Genomic DNA, 6,946 nt, shown 5'->3' on the forward strand with positions numbered 1-6,946 from the left:
CTCGTTTTATTTTTACTTTACTTCTTTCTTTATTTTTAATGGTTCTTCGAATCACAATCATTGATTGATTTCTGAAGGATCATGTGACACTGAAGACTGAAGTAATGATGCTGAAAATAAAAATTAGACATACATGTGCGTGTATGTGTTAATTGTTTATTCTGAGGTAAACGATGACCTGGACATGTTCTTGACAGGTTTCACAAAACTCACTAAACTCTCTAGGGTTCACACATAAAACACTACATCATAAATAAACAGTCTGTCTCTGAGGACCTCAGAGTCTTATCGTGATGAAGTGAAGCCCTTCAGAGCGTGACTGAAAATTATAAATCATCCCAAAATAGAAAATAAATAAAAACATCACATGACCTTCCTTATCCCTTCAAGACAACATTACACTGCTTTAAATCATCACCTTTACAACCTCGTGAACACACACACACACACACACACACACACACACACACACACACACACACACATTACTGTAATTCTATCCTTGTGATACACACTAATCAGTTCAATCGTTATCTACACAAATGAACAAAGTTATCCACTTAGCTGGACGCCAGGATGCATAATAGTCAGACAAAGGCCATTTCCACTCAAACCCTGTTTGTGAATGTGAACCAGTGAGTTCTGGATCATACAGTTAAAGTTAATGGCTGGTCGCCTGCATGATTGACAGTCTCGGGTATTAAATAACATTCAGGATGAATCACATTACAAACTCAAATAGTCTCTATGGAGTCTGAATCAAATTAGTACAGCTTTATTTTCATGGTACAAGCTCACTAATGGTCTTAAACCAACTTACACACACACTTACACACCCTTACACACACATACACACACACACACACACACACACACACACACACACACACACACACACACACACACACACACACGTAAAGGGCATGTTTCTGTCCGGTGGTCGGAAAACAAAAACAAGGTACATGCAAGTCTTTTTTCCTCAATTGACCTGAATGGAAACGCTAGCAGTTTACACTGACCTGCCAACGCATCCCAGAAACATCATTGATTTGATCTCATGACGTACACATCTAATGCATTTCAGATCTGAGCTACAGTTTCCATGTGAAGCACTGATTCATTTCATTTAGAGACAGATGGAGAGAGTGGGAGAACGAGAGGAGTGTGTGAAAGGAGACGTACGAAAGGTTATTGAGGGTGTAAAGAAGAAAGAGATTGTAGGAAGAGGAAAGCATGAGTGGGCAACAGGCGGAGAGATGAAAGAGTTTTTCAGTGATTTTCAGGCCTCGTATGAAGCATGTTACATGAGAGGACGACGGACAAAAAATATTCATTAGACAGAACGGACGAATCCAGTGTCATTGATCGCTATGATACCGAACATAATGCACATGCAAAATATGGATGGATGGATGGATGGATGGATGGGCGGTTGGAAGGGTTGGTTGGATGGATGGATGGATGGATGGAAGGAAGGGTTAGATGGATGGATGGATGGATGGATGGATGGATGGATGGATGGATGGATGGATGGATGGATGGATGGATGGATGGATGGATGGATGGATGGGTGGATGGATGGAAGGGTTAGATGGATGGATGGATGGATGGATGGATGGATGGATGGATAGATGGGCGGTTGGAAGGGTTAGATGGATGGATGGATGGATGGATGGATGGATGGATGGATGGATGGATGGATGGATGGATGGATGGATGGATGGATGGATGGGCGGTTGGAAGGGTTAGATGGATGGATGGATGGATGGGCGGTTGGAAGGGTTAGATGGATGGATGGATGGATGGATGGATGGATGGATGGATGGATGGATGGATGGATGGATGGGTTAGATAGATGGATGGATGGATGGATGGATGGATGGATGGATGGATGGATGGATGGATGGATGGATGGATGGATGGATGGATGGATGGGCGGTTGGAAGGGTTAGATGGATGGATGGATGGATGGATGGATGGATGGATGGATGGGTTAGATAGATGTATGGATGGATGTATGGATGGATGGATGGATGGATGGATGGATGGATGGATGGATGGATGGGCGGTTGGAAGGGTTAGATGGATGGATGGATGGATGGATGGATGGATGGATGGATGGATGGATGGATGGATGGGTGGATGGGTGGGTGGATGGATGGATGGATGGATGATGGTTCTACATTATGATCTCGTTTTAAGAATAAACAGCAGATAAATATGCCTGTATGAATCTGCATTTTCACTCATGTCATGAGTTGAGGATATGCTTTTTGAAAGGCTGATAATGATGCCACTATCTAGACAGCAGGGCAGCCAATGACCTATGCACTGCTTAATGATGACAAATGAGATTTGCTGACTATAAATGAAGTGCTATTTTATATTTATAGCCTACTATTTACTAAAAATGACTAAAACAGATTGTGCTGTATGCATTATCAAAGCTGGTGGTGTATGTTGTACTGACACAAACACTTTTGTAAATAAGGCAAAACCGGGAATGTTTTCAGCCGATAATCTTTAAAACAGAACAATATTTGATACCTGGCATATCATGATATGATATATGATTGATATAATATGATCCAGCAGCCATATCACCCTGTAGCCCAAGACTGGTTTCTCACTGAAGCTAAGCAGGGCTGAGCCTGGTCAGTACCTGGATGGGAGACCAACTGGGAAAACTAGGAGCTACTGGTGGAGGTGTTAGTGAGGCCAGCAGGGGGCGCTCAGTCTGTGGTCTGTGTGGGTCCTAACGCCCCAGTATAGTGATGAGGACACTATACTGACAAAGAACACCGTCCTTCGGATGAGACGTTAAACCGAGGTCCAGACTCTCTGTGGTCGTTAAAAATCCCAGGATGTCCTTCAATAAAGAGTAGGGGTGTAACCCTGGTGTCCTGGCCAAATTTGCCCATTGGCCCCTCTGTCCATCATGGCCTCCTAATCATCCCCCTCTCCTGATTGGCTTCATCACTGGGTCTCCTCTTCACCAATCAGCTGGTGTGTGGCTGCCGTCGCATCATATTATGGATAGATGGATAGATGGATAGATAGATAGATAGATAGATAGATAGATAGATAGATAGATAGATAGATAGATAGATAGATAGATAGATAGATAGATAGATAGATAGATAGATAGATAGATAGATAGATAGATAGATAGATAGATAGATAGATAGATAGATAGATAGATAAGTATTGTAAGTCAATATACAACCAAGTGAAAGCACACAACGAGTCGCATGGCCTACATTTAGCCATTTTTAAAAGTTTAAGTAATTTCTGCATTACAAGCATCAGTAAAAGAAAATAAGGACTTTTCTTTTCAACAGGCTTCCCAAACAACTCCTAATGTCTTACAATCAACTATTTTAATACGCAACAGAGTCGAAATTAAAATTTTACAACCAATAATGGCTTGCTACGGTCTTAAAAAAATTCAATAACATTGATGAAAATGAAAGCCTTGATTAAACTGCTGTGCCAAATTACTCACAAAGCAACAGCATGCATCTCCAATATTACCAACCGATAATAATGGCGGGAAATATGCGTGTCAAAGGTGATTTCTATATTCCAATGCCTGTGGAATATCTGGAATGAAGTTAAAACTGAGCTCAAAAGATACAAAATATGATAAGCATGTCATGATAATAAGGAGCAAGCATCACAAGTGTCTCATGAGGGGTTTTAGAGGTCAAACAGAGAGAGATTTTAACACAGGATCTCTTTCTTCAAGCTGTCTGAACCCCTCAACGCAACATCATCTGATGAAGACAAAACCCCACAGACAGACGACACTCAGTCATGACTCATAATTCCATCCGGCTCATCTCTTATTTGCTTTCTCGCGCCGTGCTGAGGGACGTGGCGTTTGTATCCCGATCAGTCACAGCACCTGCAGCTTTTGTGTCAGACCAGAATTCATCATCCTTAAGGAGTCAAACGCCTTCTTCAGGACAGCCTCTGCTCTAACCGCCAAAAGCAGACAGAGACAGAACGAGACCCAACAGCTCCTCACAGCACTAATGATACACCGGCCAGGCGCTTTCCAGACAGTCGGAGGTTATCGCATCAGCTGTTAACAGACCCATTAACAGCTAGTTACTCTTTGTGCCAGTCGCCAAATCTACCGGCAGCCTTGTCAACCAGTAATAATAATCATCTTCTGATGGATGCTTGGAGTGCATTCGAGTGAATATTGTGTAAAAACATTCAAAATGTTCTTTCATTTGTGTTGTCACTCATTGCTCATTAAGCACTTGTAATAATAAAAGAAGATAGGAAGTATCTCGGCATGTAAAAGTGCACAAGACCCAATTCATTTTGAAAATAAGTCTCATTTGTCCTTAGTATGTTTTGCATATTGGCATTATACACTCACCTAAAGGATTATTAGGAACACCTGTTCAATGTCTCATTAATGTAATTATCTAATCAACCAATCACAAGGCAGTTGCTTCAATGCATTAGGGGTGTGGTCCTGGTCAAGACAATCTCCTGAACTCCAAACTGAATGTCAGAATGGGAAAGAAAGGTGAGTTAAGCAATTTTGAGCGTGGCATGGTTGTTGGTGCCAGACGGGCCGGTCTGAGTATTTTATAATCTGCTCAGTTACTGGATTTTCACACACAACCATTTCTAGGGTTTACAAAGAATGGTGTGAAAAGGGAAAAACATCCAGTATGCGGATGTCCTGTGGGTGAAAAGGCATTGTTGATGCTCGAGGTCAGAGGAGAATGGGCCGACTGATTCAAGCTGATAGAAGAGCAACTTTGACTGAAATAACCACTCGTTACAACCGCGGTATGCAGCAAAGCATTTGTGAAGCCACAACACACACAACCTTGAGGCGGATGGACTACAACAGCAGAAGACCCCACCGGGTGCCATTCATCTCCACTACAAATAGGAAAAAGAGGCTACAAGTTACACAAGCTCACCAAAATTGGACAGTTGAAGACTGGAAAAATGTTGCCTGCTCTGATGAGTCTCAATTTCTGTTGAGACATTCAGATGGTAGAGTCAGAATTTGGCGTAAACAGAATGAGAACATGGATCCATCATGCCTTGTTACCATTGTGCAGGCTGGTGGTGGTGGTGTAATGGTGTGGGGGATGTTTTCTTGGCACACTTTAGGCCCCTTAGTGACAATTGGGCATCGTTTAAATGCCATGGCCTACCTGAGCATTGTTTCTGACCATGTCCATCCCTTTATGACCACCATGTACCCATCCTCTGATGGCTACTTCCAGCAGGATAATGCACCATGTCACAACGCTCAAATCATTTCAAATGGGTTTCTTGAACATGACAATGAGTTGACTGAACTAAAATGGCCGCCACAGTCACCAGATCTCAACCCAATAGAGCATCTTTGGGATGTGGTGGAACGGGAGCTTCGTGTCCTGGATGTGCATCCCACAAATCTCCATCAACTGCAAGATGCTATCCTATCAATATGGGCCAACATTTCTAAAGAATGCTTTCAGCAGCTTGTTGAATCAATGCCACGTAGAATTAAGGCAGTTCTGAAGACGAAAGGGGGTCAAACACAGTATTAGTATGGTGTTCCTAATAATCCTTTAGGTGAGTGTCTTAATGTTCAATGCCGACACTGATGCATGAGGGCCGATATAATGACAATACAGATTATAAGAGCAACAGCACTGAAATTAAATTAACATTTATTTTACTACTCAAATACTTGTTTAAGTTTGGGAACTTGTACAAGTTGGAAGAAAACTTCTTATTGCTCATTAATTTGCCAAATGGGTGGACACGGAAAAACAACTGGTGCGTGACCAGAAATTACAAGTAAATGTCGCAAATAATTACAAAGAAATGGTAAGTAACACATTGAATTGAAATGATTCAAATGTGACAATTTGAAGTATAAAAGCTCATAATCTTATAAAACTCAATCTCATTAACATAATCTCATTGTTAATAATCTTAGTTTTATGTTGGAAGAACAACTTTTGTTATTTATTTTTACAGTGCAATAATCTCTTAGCTAATGATTTGTCCTGGTTGTTATATCTGAGGACATTTGAGGAAAAGTGTGTTAAATAAGTGTTTACTTGATGTCCACAGTTATACACACATTTCATTTTCTCATCGTTAAGTTTTAGTGTGTAATTGTCTGCATTAAATCAATACCGGCCATTAAAAACCCATATCTTGTGAGCACTAAACAGCACTCAGTGAGCATACAAAAACTCATTTCATAGAAACTTATTTTACATCCAAACACCAGAGAGGAAGAAAGAGACGTCTATTAGCCTCAAATATAATAAAACAGCACTGAAACACATCAAATCATTCACAATAATAGAGATTCAGAGCATCAGAGTGATGACCTCGACGTCCTAGAATGATCAACTGGTTGATTCCAACAGTTTCAGTGAAGAACTTACTAAATTATTGTATTATAGAAAGATAAAAACGCCAAATCCTGAATATTGGATAATTTGAAGCTTTAATTAGAGCATTAAAATGCGCCTGTCCTGTGTCCTTTAGCACAAGGAATCTCAGGCCATCTCAGAGATCAAAACTGATCTAGCATGTGTTTGAATGTGACATTTCCCCAACACTGGCTGCACTGGTTCTGCATGCAGCACTGCACCAGCATGTCAATGCATCAGGACATCAGGTCCTTGTGAAAGCCAGCAGCAGACACGCATGAAACAGGAGAAACTCTTACCGGAGGAATGCGGGGCTGTTGGTGTGTTACTGCAGTCCGCATGCACTCAGCATCATCTTCATCATCATCATCATCTTCATCATGAGCCTCTGCCTGGGTTTGTCTGGGCTGGCCCGCTGGCGGTGCTGAAGTGGACAGCTCCTCGACTCTGTCTTGCATTCGTGTTTTTGGGGGGAATGAAAAGGACGGCAGAGAACAGAGTGTGTCTAACTAACAGAGTCACACATCAGC

General features: G+C 41.6%; 1 protein-coding gene across 1 annotated transcript in view; it reads right to left on the minus strand.

The window, feature by feature from the left end:
- Window positions 1–6,946, minus strand: part of LOC137055553 (uncharacterized) — a 67,322-nt gene extending 60,376 nt beyond the window's left edge. The window contains exon 1 of the mRNA XM_067429379.1: window positions 6,716–6,946. The gene's annotated coding sequence lies outside the window, so the exon portion shown is untranslated. The remainder of the gene's footprint in view (window positions 1–6,715) is intronic.

The sequence above is a fragment of the Pseudorasbora parva genome, chromosome 21, assembly GCF_024679245.1.
Source record: "Pseudorasbora parva isolate DD20220531a chromosome 21, ASM2467924v1, whole genome shotgun sequence".
Lineage (NCBI taxonomy): Eukaryota > Metazoa > Chordata > Actinopteri > Cypriniformes > Gobionidae > Pseudorasbora > Pseudorasbora parva.